The sequence below is a fragment of the Coenobita brevimanus genome, chromosome 21, assembly GCF_032717465.1.
Source record: "Coenobita brevimanus isolate Jiangsu-jjx chromosome 21, ASM3271746v2, whole genome shotgun sequence".
In the NCBI taxonomy this organism is placed as follows: Eukaryota; Metazoa; Arthropoda; class Malacostraca; order Decapoda; family Coenobitidae; genus Coenobita; species Coenobita brevimanus.
In genome coordinates this window covers 7,222,130-7,239,463 of record NC_136974.1, presented here as the reverse complement: position 1 = coordinate 7,239,463, position 17,334 = coordinate 7,222,130, and the positions used below count along the sequence as shown (strand labels likewise).

The following is a 17,334-nucleotide window of genomic DNA, read 5'->3' as shown; positions in this document are numbered from 1 at the left end:
TGTGGGATACATAGAATCCGGATCTGGATCTGCCCCCATATTTAATCAATTCTTTCTTGGCCCATGGCCCACTCTTCCATAAAATTTCACTGAAATTCACTGAGAACTGTTAGGAGATATTGTGTGGGATACTCCGGTTCTGAATCTGGATCCGCCCCAAAATTTAATAAATTCTTTCTTAGCCCATGGCCCACCCTTCCACAAACTTTCATTGAAATTCACTGAGAACTTTTGGTGATATCATGTGGACAAACAAACAAACAGACAAACATAGGCAAAAGTATTTAAAGACTTTGGTTTCTTTTCAAACGGACCTCGTATGGCATCAAAGATCCCTCTGCCTGGCATAAACCCAAACTGCATCTCATCATATTCACTCTTTCCCTAGTAATACTTTCCAAGACTCTCTCCATTACCTTCATTATCTGGTTCAAAAGTTTTATACCTCAATAATTTCCCTTTCGAGGTTATCACCCTTCCCCTTGTACACATTTACAATCAAACTTCTCAGCCAGTCAACTGGGACAACACAATCACACATAATAGTATTTATCAAATCAGTGACTAAACCCACTCCTCCTGAGGCCTTCAGCATTTTATAAGTCAACCCAGACACATCTGCTGCCTTCTCAAGCTGCATCCAGCCTATTGACCTTCTCACACTAGGAGCATCAATTAAAGGGTCAAGAGCCAAGCAAAGGATCTGCTGACCTCAAACATTCCCTGTTCCACTCAAACACCTCATTCCGGATACAATATGTACTGGAGTCAATCCCTGAACACTGCAATCATGTCATCCCTCTCTCTTCTTTCTTCTAAGGAAGGCAGACTGAGCTTTTCTAGTCTTTCCTTGTATGACAGATCTGCCACACTCAGAACCATCTTGGGTGCTGCTTTTTGTATTCTCTCTACCTTCCTCTCTCTTCTTTCCTCTAAGGAAGGCAGACCCAGCTTTTCTAGTCTTTCCTTGTATCACAGATCTGCCATGCTCAGAACCATCTTGGCTGCTGTTCTTTGTATTCTCACGAAATTGTTTATTTTTCTAGTCTTTCCTTGTATCACAGATCTGCCATGCTCAGAACGATCTTGGCTGCTGGTCTTTGTATTCTCACGAAATTATTTATATCTTTCTTTTTATGAGGGGACCACACCACTGCCACATATTCCAACCTGGGGCAGATCATAGGCACTATCAGTTTTTTCATCATCTGCTCATCCATGTAGTGAAAAGCCATCCTTATGTTTGTCAAGAGCCTTTATGTCTCCCTGACAATCTTGTTAATGTGTTTTATGGGCAAGCAAATTATCACCATGTCCTTATCTTTTCTCGTTTTCATGATAGGTTCCTTTCGCATCAAGCAATTCAGGGATGGCCACTTGGTACTTTTACCCATTTCCAATATTTTGCATTTCTTTGCACTGAAATTCATTTCCCATACCCAGCTCCAATCGTAATTCCTCTCCAGGTCTTCCTGCAGCATTTTACGATCTTCTTCACCTTCTACTGTACTTTCCTCGTGATCTTTACATCGTCAGCAAACAGACTCGCATAACTGTTCATTCCATCCACCATGTTGTTTACGTATATCAGGAACATTACAGGCACCAGCACCGAGCCCTGCGGGACTCCACTTGTTACTTCCCTCCACCCTGACATCTTGTCTTTTATTAGTGTCCTCATCTGTCTGTCTCTCATGAGGTCTCTCATCCACTCCACAAGGTGTCCCTTTTTGTCCTCCTCTGTGCTCCAATTTCCACATAAGTCGCTTATAGGGTACCTTGTCAAAGGCTTTCTCCAGACCTTACACACAATCCACCCAACTATCTCTCTCCTGTAGGACATCAATTGCTCTTGAGACACATGACATTCCATTTCTGAATCCAACTGACTTTCTGCCAAAATATCCATCTCCTCCAGATATTTCATCCATCTATCTTTCAGGATTCTCTCGCACAGTTTTGCAACCATGCTGGTCAGGGACACTGGTCAATAATTCATTGGTTCTTCCTTATTCCCTCCTTTGTAAACTGGTACCACATTGGCCCTCTCTCATTCCCTGAGCACTTTCTCCTCTTCCAGAAGACACACAATTAAACCGTGAATCTTATCCGCCAGTTGTTCTCTGCATTCCTTTAGCATCCAATTAGAGATCCTATCAGGCCCTGGGGCCTTCCTTGCATCCCGAGATTCCATTAATTTATACACTTCTTGCACATCCACTTATATATCTTTTAACACTTCATTTCTAGTCACACCCACCCCTTCCCTAAAATCACATACATTAGTGAAACCCGATTCAAAACTTTTGTTCATTTTTTCAGCTTGCATTATTGCATCTTTGTAAACATTTCCTTCTACTTTCAGCTTATTGATTTTTGTGTTTCAATTTGCCATCAACAAACCTATAAAACAATTTTAGTTTTCCTTACATTTGTCAATTATACCTTTTTCAAAGTTTCTTCCTCTCTACATATTCCTGTATATTCATTTTTAGTTCTTTTGTACTCTTCCTTTGTTCTATTGTTGCCTATCTTTCTCCATTTGTTCCATCCTGCATCCCTTCCTTTTTTAGCTATCATACATCTTCTGCTGAACCAATTCTTTTTCCAGTTCTCTTTCCCACTTGCTTTTGGCACATACTTTTCCACTCTGAGTTGTAAAAGGCTAGAAAGATATCCCACTTCTTCTGTGTCTCTTGTTTCCCTGAATTCTCTCCAACCTGCTTCTTTGAAAATACTGTTTCAATCCTGTAAAGCATACTTTCCCAAAGCTGTATCTTTCATGCCTGTATAGCTCATCTCTTGTTGCCACATTCCCTTCTATCATTTGGAACTCAATCACTACATGATCACTTTTTCCTACGGGACACATGATCTTCCAGAGATTCAATTACGTCAGCTTCTTTTCTTAGCAGTAAATCTAGTCTTGCTGGTGTGTCATCACCTCTTCTTTAACTCACTGGGTCATTACATTAATCACTGGTACATTTAACATTATACTGTACTGCCCCACGGATCTTCACTACTGTACCTCCTGAGTCCCACTCCTCCCAATTCACCTCATTACAATTAAAATCACTCACCAGGATTATAATGTTGCTTTTCTCAATCATTTTCTGTAAGTATAGTACCCTGTCTGACAACATCTCCTGCTTTGTGCAGTGGCAGTATCAAAACACAATGAGGTCTTGTGTAAGTGATGTATTTGTTGCTGCCATGAAGCTCAAATTGGGAAAAGTTGTAAAATACCATCTCAACACTTCTGTAGCACCTCAGTTTGGGTTTCCTTTCCTAGACAGGTAGTCAAGTCGTACCCCACCTCCTCGTGGTGAGCTCGAAGACACCATGATTTTCAATTTCCGTTCTTTTTTTTTTTTTTAGTTTTCTCTTTTCTCCCCCCCTAAATTCTGGTGACACAAACGGGGACAGTGCTACCCGGGTTTATCCTGGGCAGTATTGTACATACTTTTTGCTGTTGTTGTTTTCGTTGTTTGTTTTTGTTTTGTTCTTTTCTTCTTAGCCAACCATGAGAAAACAACACCAGTGACCTTGCTGCAGTAGGTCTAGTAAAAAGTGCACAAGCACTGAAGTGCACTTGGCATGCGAAAATATGGATGCTGATGATTATCCACGTATGAAAAAGTGCCACCATCTCAGCTTTTGCTAGCTATGTAGCCAATGTTGCACCAGCAGATGAGGTCTTGGCTGGTGAAGGAAGTACAGTCACAAAGGAGCTGGAAGATGGGGTTGTTGGGCCAATCTATCAGGCTATCGAGATGTTTCAAACAGACTGGAGGCACTAGAGACCAAAGTCTCATCACCCATGGCTGTCACCCAAGACCAAGCAGTCATTTGCGGATGCTGTTTGGGAGTCTCTCGTGGGGGGGGGGGGATCTGGCTGAGGGTGTGGTTGAGATCAGTGCTCATAGCTAGAAAAAAGCCATTCGTAGTCAACAGGTACTGATCACAAAACCAAAGAGCGGTATTGAGGCTCCAATGAGTCAAATGGGACCAGAAGACATCAGACGTGTACTTGACTTGGTACCAGTTGATAGCCGCCTTAAGACCAAGGCTGGTGGGGTAGTAATGAACTTTCCATCATCCGAGGCCAAAGGTAAAGAGGCTGGGATATTGAATGATCATTTTGGCTCTGATGGCACTTTAGGTGTATCAGAGCCAGAGAAAATGCTGCCAAAAATGACCGTGGTGGGCCTTTCCTCTTCCCTGAGCGACTCTGACATCATTCCAAACATTCTGAGTAAAAACAATAAAATTAAGATGCTCTCTGACTGAGGTTGCATCTTCAACCTTCTCTTCACAAGAACATGGAATGACACTAAAACTGCCATCTTGAAGATATCACCAGAGGTGAGATCCTCCATCACAGGACAGGGCAATTATATGTATGTGGATCTTACAAGATGCTGCACTTTTGACAGATTCTGGGTTACACAGTGTCATCAATGTCAGTTCTGGTCATACATCTGAGAGGTGTTCTAGAAAAAATTATGAACCTAAATGTGTTTTTTGTGCTGGGGCTCATATGTCTAAGGATTGTAATAACAGAAACACCCCTAAATGCATTCACTACTTCCTAAAGACATAAATTAAGTGACAGTCGGTTGCCCATTTTGCATCTAGTAGAGACTTTCCAATTATGATTTCACATAGGAATAGATTGATTGAGAAAACCAACTTCGATCATTCAAAAAACTGACAACATCCCTCTTGAATCAGCTAAGGATGGGTCTTTTAAGTATTCGTTCCATCCGTAATAAGAGGGACTACATTAATGAAGCTTTAAATTAACACAAGCTTGACATTTTGTGCTTGACTGAAACCTGGTTGTATGCGTCTCATATTAATATTATTTCTAGTGCTTTGCCTAAGACACATTCTGTTATAAGTATTCCAAGGCCTGCTGCTGTCTATCCGGAAGGAGGTGTAGCACTCATCTACTCAGCAGCATTTGCAAACATTTTTCTCATAGCCTCAGACCTGGCCCCACCTTCATATCTATTCACGGAAGTATTAATAAATTTCCATCGGCATACCACTAGAATTGCAACTGTCTATCAACCAGGTCATCCGGGCACAGATCGAGGTTTCATGGAGGAGTTTGGGCAGTTTCTTTAAGTCTTTTCTCTTAAGTCTTGAGGACTTCTTGTTTGCGGTGATATCAATTTATTGGGGTGACAGTCAGCAGTCAAAACCATTTTCTTCAAAATTCCTTCAGTTGATCACCCAGAATACTTTTTTCAATCATGTGAGTGATCCAACTCATGTCTTTCAATATGTCCTTGAGTTGATCTTGTCCCCTGTTGGCTGCGGGAATGTATCTGATGTGGAGGTTGACTTAGATGACTCCCTCATCGCTGACCATGCCCTGCTCACTTTTAGTTTTGATATCCCGAAATCCTCTTCCTGCAAAAAGGTCATCAGGTTCAGAAATTACAGGAACGTTGACTGCCATCTAATCCATCCATCCATCCATTGCCAGACGCCATGTATCCCAAACGGGGTGGCCAAGGGCTTAGAGTTAATTGTTTTACAGGGAGGGGCACTAATCCTCCACCAACCCCACTTGACACGTAGGGATGCCAACAGCATCTGGTGTTCCCAGGCGGTCACCCATCCAAGTACTAACCAGACCCAACGTTACTTAACTTCGCTGATCGGACGGGAAGCGGTGTACTCAACGTGGTATGGCCGTTGCCATCTAATGTGTTGTGAAATTGATCAGTGTTTAAACTACATTGATTCTTCAAATCTTTCTTCTGATGATCTGGTTGATATATATTACAATGAGCTAAGGTCAGTTTTTGATCATTACTGTCCTGAGGTGGTAAGAACAATCACTGTACGAGATAATTATCTGTGGTATGGTCCATCCATTAATTCTTTGTGTAAACAACGTAGAAAGGCAAAACGTGAGTGGTGGCCGCAACGGACATAATTGACTCATTTGCGTTATGTTTGTACGAGAAGAGCTGTTGTTCACACTGTAAAAGCCCAAAAGGCCAGGTATTATCAAAATAAAGTTGATGCATGTGTTGGTGATCAATAAGATTATCTACAGCTGAAAACAATTTGGTTGGTCGGAGGAATGTAATTGTTAAAACAACTTCTGTATGTGATGTCCAACTGGCTTCTGATTTTGCTTCACTTTTTAAAATTAAGATATCTTACAAAAAAAATTATTTAGACAACAGTTCTTTTAGTGAAGTGTACTCAGTTGATTTCCAACCACGGCACACAGAGGGTCATTTGCTTTCAACATTTCATCCACTGGATGTAAATAAAGTCAAATGTTACATCAGAGAACTTAAAAAAAACATTTTGCCCACTCGATACATGTAACTTGTCACGCTTCTTAGAAAGCAATTTTGTGCAGTCTGAGAAACGTGTTTTACTTAGGCCCCTAACCAAGAAACCTGGCCTTGATGTCGAGAGCATGACAAATTATCATCCTGTCTCTAACCTGCTTTTCTTACCCAAGATTACTGAGTGGGCCATACTTGATCAACTCTTACCACTAGTGGAACATAACAGAGTTGTTCCTGTTGTTCAATCAGCATACAGAAAATACCATTCAATTGAAGCTGCATTAACAAGGATTCATAGTGACTTGGAGGCAAACACCTGTAGTGGGATGTCCTCTCTCCTAGTTCTGTTGGATCTGTCTGCAGTGTTTGATACAGTACATCATACACTATTGCTGGATGACCTGTATTTTTATGACATTCATACCAGAGCTCTTTTGCTCCTTAAGTCATATCTGTTGGAATTATCTCAGAAAGTGGTTGTTGATTATACTAGCTCTGATTCTGCCCCCCTTCTGTTCAGAGTCCCTCAAGAATCTATTTTGGGTCCAATTCTATTTACAATCTACACAAGTAGTTTATCGTCTTTACTTCATGCTCACATCGTGTCCTATCATTTTTATACTGATGACGCCTAGCGCTATGTTAAGATATCAGATATTAACAATACCAAGACTAAGCTTGAATCTCTAATGTCAGATATTAAGATTTGGATGGCTAGGAGGAAACTTAAGCTCAATGATGGTAAAACTGAGAACATCATCATCAGAGGAAAAAGAAGGGGTGATGACACTGATAATGCCCTGGCTTTGAACACTGGTGTGTCACAGCTTCATCTAGTCAGTTCTGTTCGAAATCTGGATGTTTATTATAATTCAAAGTTAAAATACAAAGAACATATTAATCAAGTTATCAGAGTGTGTAACTTGCATATCAGAAATCTGTACTCTGTTAGATGATTCCTGAATGGACGTTGCCTCTTAACCCGCCACGTCCCGGCAAATTTTTAACCAATGACCCCCCCACCCCCCAATCCCAGCAGATTTTATTTTATTTTTTTTTATTTATTTATTTTTTTTGCTAAAACCTCTGCTTTTTATGAGAAATGTCAAAAATTCAGAGAAAGTGCTCAGTTGTGTTTTGAAATACGGTAGAAATAACTGTACCTTCACCCAGGTACCGTGTTCTCTCAGGCCAGGCTCCATAGAAAACATTTTCTATGGGAGGGGTAACTGTTCCAAACCATTCATAGTTGGTTAGATATTTAATTATTTGTACGAATTTATATGTACTACAAGAGTATGTTAGTGTTCAGACAAAAATATAGGCAATATAAGCATTGTTCACTAGAATGTAGTGATAAAAGATATAAAAGTGGAAGTACAGGAAGTGTATAAACTACTAGAAACTCAAGATGTAAGGAAAGCCCCAGGACCAGATGGAATCTCTAATTGGGTACTGAAGGAATGCAGAGAACAACTGGCAGATAAGATTCACAGTTTAATTGTGTGTTCTCTGGAGGAGGGGAAAATGCCTCAAAAATGGAAGATGGCAAATGTGGTACCAATTTATAAGGGAAGAAACAAGGAAGAACCCCTGAATTATAGACCAGTGTCCCTAACCAGAGTGATCGCAAAATTGTGTGAAAGAATTCTGAAAGATAGATCGATAAAATATTTGGATGAGATGAATATTTTGGCTGATAGGCAGTTTGGATTTAGAAGTGGAAGGTCATGTGTTTCCAACTTGTTGAGTTTTTACTCAAGAGCGATTGATGTGCTTCAGGAAAGAGAAGGTTGGGTGGATTGTGTGTATTTAGATTTGGAGAAGGCCTTTGACATGGTACCCCATAAGAGACTAATGTGGAAACTAGAGCATATAGGAAGACTGAAGGGGAACCTCCTAGAATGGATGAGAGACTTTTTGAGAGACAGATAAATGAGGACAGTAATAAATTCTGAAAGATAGATAGATAAAATATTTGGATGAGATGAATATTTTGGCTGATAGGCAGTTTGGATTTAGAAGTGGAAGGTCATGTGTTTCCAACTTGTTGAGTTTTTACTCAAGAGCGATTGATGTGCTTCAGGAAAGAGAAGGTTGGGTGGATTGTGTGTATTTAGATTTGGAGAAGGCCTTTGACATGGTACCCCATAAGAGACTAATGTGGAAACTAGAGCATATAGGAAGACTGAAGGGGAACCTCCTAGAATGGATGAGAGACTTTTTGAGAGACAGATAAATGAGGACAGTAATAAAGGATAAGATGTCTGGATGGAGGGAAGTAACAAGTGGAGTCCCACAGGGCTCGGTGTTGACGCCAGGAAATGTTCCTGATTTACGTAAATGATATGGTAGCTGAAGTGAACAGTTATGCAAGTCTGTTTGCTAATGATGCAAAGACCATGAGGAAGGTAGAGGTTGAGGAGGATTGCAAAATGCTGCAGGAGGATCTGGATAGGATACACGAATGGAGCCAGACGTGGGAAATGAAATTCAATGCAAAGAAATGTAAAATATTGGAAATGGGTAAAGTACCAAGAGGCCATCACTGAATTATTTGATGGGTAATGAACCAATCACAAAAGCGAGAGAAGAGAAAGATTTGGGTGTGCTGGTCCAGGACAGTTTGTCACCTGAAAAACACATTAACAAGACAGTTAGAGAGACGTATAAACTCATCATTCATTCATTCATTCATTGCCAGACGCCATGTATCCCAAACGAGGTGGCCAAGGGCTTAGAGTTAATTGTTTTACAGGGAGGGGCACTAATCCTCCACCAACCCCACTTGACACGTAGGGATGCCAACAGCATCTGGTGTTCCCAGGCGGTCACCCATCCAAGTGCTAACCAGACCCAACGTTGCTTAACTTCGCTGATCGGAGGGGAAGCGGTGTACTCAATGTGGTATGGCCTTTGGTAACGTATAAACTCCTGACTATTATAAGAGTAGTTTTCATTATATGGATGAGGAGATGATGAAAAAATTGACAGTGGCCATGATTTGCCCCAGGTTGGAATATGCAGCAGTAGTGTGGTCCCCACACAAAAAGAAAGATATAAACAAGATTGAGAGAATACAAAGAACAGCAACCAAGATGGTCCCCAGTCTGGCAGATCTGTCGTACAGAGAGAGGCTGGAAAAGCTGGATTTGCCCTCCTTAGAAGAAAGGAGAAGGAGAGGCGACATGATTGCAGTGTTCAGGACCATGATGGGAGTAGATAAAATTGACAAAGAAGATCTGTTTTTATGGGATAAGAGAGTGACAAGAGGACACCGGATGAAACTGAGGAAGCCAAGCTGCTTGAAGGACATCAAGAAATACAGTTTTCCTTATAGATGTATAGACCTGTGGAATAACCTGGACAAAGAGATCGTCCAGTCTAAAAACTTAGAGTTTAAAGCTAAATTTGACTTACTGAGAAACAGAGACGGGACCCCACGAGCGTAGCTCATTTCCTGTATATCACAATTAGGTAAATACAACTAGGTAAATACATCAACATATTGCACCTTCTTTTACGTCTTTACCGTCTCATCACTTCTGCTTCATTCTTCCTCTGGCTTATTTCTTCCTTTGTCCTCCACCTCAGGAATCACTTTCGAATTGAATTTCATCATTGGAGAGACCGTGGTGTGACATGTCTTTACTAGCCAGATCACTGCTAACAGGTGAGTTGCCGAGAAAATGGCATGCGAGGGGGAGGAGCAGAGGTCAGGTGGAGCCAGGCATTATCCGTGCCTGGCGCTGGGTAGAGGAAGGTCTCCCACATAGGCCTACCAAAAATTACTTGTGAAACTTGAAAAATGTGCAAATAATGGACTTCGCAATTGCAAAACGTATGGATACGTTGTCGGGTGTCACTATGACAAAATGTGGCAACGTATCCATATGTCGTCAGGATGCCTCGGGTTAACACTGGTCAATGCACCGGTCTTGTCTCATGTTGATTATTGCAGTTCACTGTGGTCTGGTCTTCCAAATAATATACAGTACTAACAAAAGTTCAATCTGTGTTGAACAGGGCAGCACAGTTTATCTTTGGTCTCCCCCCAAAAAACCTCAACTACCCCATTCCTAAAGGCGTGTTTTTGTCATCCAAGCTGAAGCTTGGGATTCGAAGCACGTCTTGGGGTGCTTGGTTTCTGTCCGCAAAAACAGTCCAGGATACGTAGAACCAAAAAATTACATGCCAGTCGCCAAGTAAACAGAGGGGTTCGCCGAAGAAGATCTTTTGACGAATATGCAACTTTCATGAAGCCGTTATTTGTGCTGAACTAACTCTATATGTCGTTAATATTAGCCACCCGCACCCTAATTTTATGTACATAATGCTAATTTCATTATATTTATCATTTATGTGTCCTTCCTGGCCAATCTCACTCTCCCCAAGCTACACCAAGACTGCTCCCGACCATGCTTGGGTGAGATACGTAGACGGTCTTGGTTTCGATGACAGATGCTTGGGCCGGCTTCATATCACTTTGGCCGACAAAAACAGGGCAGCTTGGTTTTACCGAAGATGGCTTCGAATCCGATCCCTCAGCTTGGACGACAAAAACGCGGCTTAACTGAGCTGACTGGTTACCAGTAAAAGCTAGAATTGAATTGAAACTGTGTCTTATTACATTCAAGATTATAAGTTTGGTGAACTGAAGTATCTAACTGAATTGCTGAAATTCCCATCAGCATGCCCATGTGTGATGTTATGTAGTGAAGATGATTCCTAATGTCTTAAAGAGCCTGGAGCCATTCACCAGTCATCTTTCTCTGATCATTCTTTCGTGTATACTGTAGATTGTAGCCCCTGGATTATATAAAGATTGTCAATGTCCATGAGACAACTCTCTTCTGCTGAATCCTTTAAGAGACAGCTGAAAGCCTTTCTTTTTTCAAAATTCTTTAACCCGGAGAGAGGTACTATGAGGGATAATTATAGGGTTTAATTATTGCCACTTTCATATATATATATATATATATATATATATATATATACACAGTAGAACCTCTTTGGTCCGGACCCTGTTAATCCGGATTTCTGTTAATTCGGACAAAATTTAAAAATAATAAACTCCAAAAAATATGTTGAAAATAATTCTAAAGTCATTCTCAGTATCAGTGCAGAAAGCGATCATCACTTGTTTAGTCTCAGATCATGCTAGGTCGTAACATGGGCGCCTGTTTAAACACACGCTAGCATTCATTCCATCATCTAGTTCACCAACCATTTATATTTTTACGCCGTATTTCAAAAGTTAATCCTCCTTACCATGCCCCCTAATGCAAGTGTAGCTTCTGCAATGAATAAAGGTGTTAAAAGGAAGCATGTAACACTAAGTATTGCAGGTAAAGTGAAAATACTGGATAAACTAGAGGCTGGTGTTCCTGCAGGAAAATTCATGAATGAGATTACCCTGATGGTCCGGACAATCTGCTAATTCGGACAACCCTTCCCCCCGTATAGTCCGAACTAGAGAGGTTCTACTGTATATGTGGAGAGAATGGAGAATGAAAGACTGACTAAGAGGGTGTATGTAGGTGAGGTGGAGGGAGGGCGAGGGAGGGGTAGACCGAGGATGAGGTGGAGGGATGGAGTTGAGAGGTATATGAGGGAGGGGGGGGTGAGTTGGGGGGAGGGGAGTCAAATGGTGGGTGACAGAGTGACTTGGAGGCGTTCTGTCTGCGGCCACCCTTTGCGGGATTAGGGCATCGGGCTATAGATAGATAGACAGATAGATATTTTTTTTTACTAGTGAAGTTTGTATTGAATATAAGAGCTGTCACAATTCTTGTCTATCTATCTATCTATTGCCAGACGCCTCAATCCCGTTTAAGGTGGCCACAAACAAATCGCCTCCAAGTCGCCCTGTCCCCCGCCATTTCACTGCCATGCTCCCAACTCACACCCCCCTCTCTCATATACCTCTCCACCCCATCCCTCCATCTCATCCTCAGCCTCCCCCTCCCTCTTCCCCCCTCCACCTCACTCATATACACTCTCTTCGTCAGTCTTTAACCCTCCATCCTCTCCACATGGCCAAACCACCTCAGTGTGTTCCTCATAACGCTTCCTATCACATCCACATCCACACCACAACGCTCCTTTATATCCTCATTCGTCAGCCTGTCTCTCCATGTGACTTCACAGGCTCCTCTTAAATAACTCATTTCCACTGCTCTCACTCTTGACTTGTGTCCTTCCAACAACGTCCAAGCTTCACGTCCATACGTTAGAGTTGGTATCACAATACTGTCATGTAGTAACTTTTTCACTTCCATGCTCACTTCCCTGTTTCTTATCACTGCTTTCAAAGAACCAGCAACCTTTCTTCCCTGCTGTACCCTTTCAAGCACTTCACCCTCCAAACCTCCATCCTTACTCATCACACTACCCAAGTACTTAAACGTACTCACATTTTCCAATTCCTCACCATCCAACCTCGCTGTACATTCACTGACTTCACCTCTCTCAAAGACCATCACTTTACTCTTCCCTCCATTCACCTTTAGATTCCGTTTCTTACACACTCTCCCAAACTCATCCACCAAGCTTTGCAGCTCCCCTTCGTCTTCACTCAACAACACAGTATCATCAGCAAACAAGAGTACACGGAGTTTCCAAACACTATCCTCTCTCACCAGGGCCACTCCAATATCCACTACCCTACCTTGTACCTCTTTTATTACCCCATCCATGTACAGATTGAACAACCATGGAGACATGACACATCCCTGTTTCAACCCAACTTTCAAAGAGAAAAATTCACTTAGTTCACCAGCCACACGCAGTGCAGCCTTCACACCATCGTACATACTCTTCACAGCATTCAACAACTTCCCATCTACTCCATATATTCTTAACACTTTCCACAATCCTTGTCTATCTGCCCTGTCATATGCTTTCTCCAAATCCATGAAAGCCGCATACAACTTCTTTCCCTTCTCTAGAAACTTTTCCACTAAAGATCTAAGAATGAATATCTGATCTACACAACCTCTTCCCTTCCTAAAGCCTCCCTGTTCTTCTCCAACTAATTTCTCTGTTCTTTCTCTAACTCTGTCAATAAGTATCCTTCCATACACTTTTCCTATTATACTAAGAAGACAAATGCCCCTATGATTACCACACACTTCTTTTTGCCCTTTTCCTTTGTACAAGGGAATAATTACACCTGACTTCCAATCCTCCGGGACTTTACCTTCCTCCCAGGCGAATCTGCACATCTTCCACATCCAATCTACTACTATCTCTCCTCCATGCTTCAGCATTTCACCACACACTCCATCAATTCCTGGGGCTTTCCCCGATTCTTGTAATTGTAAAAATAATAAAATAATGTGTGTGTCAAGCACTTGTGAATTTTCATACCTATGGAAGAACTGGCACTTTTGAGAAACAAATGACCAGATTATTATTATTATTATTATTATTATTATTATCATAACCAGGTAGGTGGGGGCATTCACCTTCCACTCACTCGATGTAGTGCTGCTTTGGGTGTCTGCCCTGTCATCTCTTCTTTCCTTCCTCTTCTGTCTTTCTTTCCTTCTTTCTTTCCTCTTCCTTCTGCCTGTAGGTAACTCTACACTAAGTGACATGTACACCAGGAAACCATTTTCTACGTTGGGTGGTAACCACACAGCGAAATTATGGTGCCTGGTGGTTTAGTAGGTAATTAAGGTGCTCCAATCAGATTGAGCCAGTGCAGGTTTATATCCAAGGGATGGTTGGGGTTTATTGCTCATGTAATGCCACCCAGGGATGAGTGAGGCTGGTCACTCTCATCTTAAATGTCAGGAACAATCTGCCTAGTCTCAGGCTCTTATGCTCTTCAAGGTGTGACACAGGATTGGATGATGGATGGATGAATGGATTATTATTATTATTCAGCTTCATTCCATGCCCCTGTCTTAGGTGGGACATATGCTATTGTCGTGTCTCTCTTGCCTTTCCCCCTGGTTGCTAGTTTCATACTTATCACTTCTGCCATATCTTCTCTCAGTTCCACATCAGTCACATTTATGCTGTTCTTCACTGCAGTCATCACTCCTCCTCTCATTTTTTCTTTCCTAACTCTTCTCCAGACTTTGTATTTACCATCTCCCATTTGGATATCAATATTCTCTCTTCACTTGGTCTCTACAAAGCACATATTATCTGGCTCATTTACCCTCAAGAAAGTGTTGATTTCTAGCCATGCCGAGGTTAAGCCATCTATGTTTAACACTGTTTGATTTTACCTGAGCAGGTGAGATGTATGGAGTGAATAGGGTGTGTTTGTTTCACGGCTGCTGATTGGCTGCCGATGATGTAAATCTACAGCTCTTATTTTAACACATACTGTATTTCCCGGCATATATTGCACATTTTTTAAACCAAAAAAATGATCTCAAAGTATGTCCTGCGTGTTATACAACGAAGCTACCTATTTTAATAAGGAAGGAATGGGCCACAGTCAAACCCAGAAGTGGCCATGTCTTCCTGAAACTGATGAAGGCTTACCTCTGTATTACAGTATTTTTTATCCTTCACAGTCTCATCACTGTGTTTACACTAGGCCTGTACTATTACATTATCATACTTTGAACAATACTTCAATCTTTATCAAAGTACCATAAGGGCACCAATACTTTTGCTTTTCACATGACTGACGACACTCTGAATTTATTGTTTACTGCCAACTCTATGGACAGTGTTGCCAAACAGTAAACTTAAAAAGCACTAAGATCAACTTTAAAACATGCTAAACTATTGCACTACACTGCTACAACCATATCAGCTAGGAAATTCGTCTATTAAACAGATTTGTCTGCTAAACTTAATATCATAAATAATGAAATTACATGAGTATCTGTAAAGAAGTAGCAGTTTCCTTTCCCTTTAAGCAAGGAGAAAGGCGGAATATGACGTCAGAGTTACAACAGAATTTTCACCAGCCTTGGTAACTCTGCAGTTTGGCAGCTGGCTTGTAGCCAAGAACAAATGCCATATGGTGGTTGTTTTGATGGTTTGACATTTTTTCTCTGGGATTTCAGATTCTTCAAAGATATATCATAAAATGTTACATGTACCAGTATATCTTAATCAGAGTGCTTTTGTCTGTACAGAAATAAACTCATTCAGAGCAGCACAGCAAGTATCCAATGAAACATCCCGGTAAGGTAGGTGGATATATATGTAGGTCAGAGGTAATATTCGTAGCACTGAAATGGTATGTTGCGAGATTGAAGGTAGGTGGAAGTCCTGCAACCTCATGTTCTTGTTAGGCTAGGCGTTTTCCAAATTTTCTCTTGAAAACGCTTGTTATGCACCGGAGCGCACTATACACTGGGAAATACGATATATAATTATACTTTTTAATTGTCTGCAATATAAGCAGCCAGTTTAAATATGGAATAATTTCCAAAATTAAAGAGATCAAAATTAGCTTTAAAAGTTTATTATTATCGAAGAAAATTAAAGTCGATTATAAATTTTATAAAACAACAAGTGACATTTGAAGTAAATTATCCACCCTCAGTGTACGCCCACATCCGCATGTTGCACTGCATCCGCCCATGGTGTACACCTATGTCCACATGTTGCACTATAATATCCACCCACGGTGTACACCTACGTCCGCACGTTGCACTACAATACATGCCTGCATATACAGTAATCCCTTTAAGACCTGGACGCTCAAGTCCCGGACACCCAAAGTCCGGGACATTTTGGGCTCGGGTCCTTGCCCCCCCCCCAAAAAAAAGAAAGAAAGAAAAAAAAAAAGCAGATATCTTCATCCCTACTTTAAATTTGCCGCACGGTGATGAACAGCTGTGTTTTGGAGCGTAGTTCCTCCGACGTCTGGTACAACACCCCTGCATCCTCCCCATTTCCCACCTACCTACCGTTGTGATTGCATGCTCGTCGCTACGGCTGCCCACGTGCTCGCTTTTGTGGTGGTGCCCTACCTGCTGCAGGCCCTGCTGTTCCTCTGCTGCCTCTTACTCGTGCGTGTGACAATGGCCCTACCACCTGAGAAGAGGAAACGAGTGGTTCTGACTCTGGAGAAGATGGAGATATTGGAAAAAGTGGACGCAGGATGGTCGACCTCCCGCATCCTCCGTGAATTCAACCTGACCCACTCTACCTTGTCTGATATCAAGAAATCCCGGGACAAATTCACCCAGAATATGGCTGACTTTGCATCGCAATGTGCAGAGGAAGATTATGTACCCTCCCAGGTTTGCAAAAGTCGACCACTCCACGCTGATTTGGTATTGTCAGTAACATGCTGCTGGTGTGCTGGTGCATGGTACAGGGCTGAAGGCTGCCGCAGAGAAGTTCGCAAGGTTACACGACTCCCCAGACATCAACGCATCTGAGGGTTGACTCTTCGCCTTCAAACTACAGAATAGCCTTACTAACAGTAAGGCCCATGGCGATGCTTTGGACGCCGACAACGAGGGAGCACAAGAGTTTCGGCAGAAAGTGAAGGGCTTGATCGACAGGGAGGGCCTCACTCTTGGTCAAGTCTACAATACTGACGAAACTGATCTATCACTTGCTGCCCACAAACACCCTAGCAGAGGAGATGGAGAAGCGTGTACCCGGATGCCAGCTCTCCATGCCATGGATATCTGCTTTGTGTTGTGCCAATGCTAATGGCATGCACCAGCTCAAGTCCGTTATTGCTGGCCTTGAAAAGCAGCCTCACTGCCTTCATGGGGTGATGGATGTCCATCTTGTTGTCTGGTACCATTCTGTGAAGGCTTGGTTCAAAGCCAAGATCTTCAAAGACTGGTTTCACCAGCACTTTGTCAAGGAGGTCATCCATTCTCAGGCAAACACACTGGGAATCCCATACAACCAGGTAAAGGCTCTCCTTCTTCTGGGCAATGCACCTACGCATCCGTCCGACAAGGAGTTGGTGGCTAAGAATGGCCACATTAGGTGCTTGTTCTTGCCACCTAATACGACTGCTATCACCCAGCCAATGGACCAAGGGGTGATCGTGGCAACGAAG

General features: G+C 42.0%; 1 protein-coding gene, 1 non-coding gene and 1 pseudogene across 2 annotated transcripts in view; all 3 read right to left on the bottom strand.

The window, feature by feature from the left end:
• Positions 1–17,334, bottom strand: part of LOC145392190 (transmembrane 9 superfamily member 1-like) — a 538,883-nt gene that overhangs the window by 191,695 nt on the left and 329,854 nt on the right. The window lies entirely within an intron of this gene.
• Positions 5,599–5,717, bottom strand: LOC145392284 (5S ribosomal RNA). Its single transcript, XR_013895956.1, has one exon. It is a non-coding gene; the product is annotated as a 5S ribosomal RNA (ribosomal RNA).
• Positions 9,129–9,247, bottom strand: LOC145392318 (5S ribosomal RNA; annotated as a pseudogene).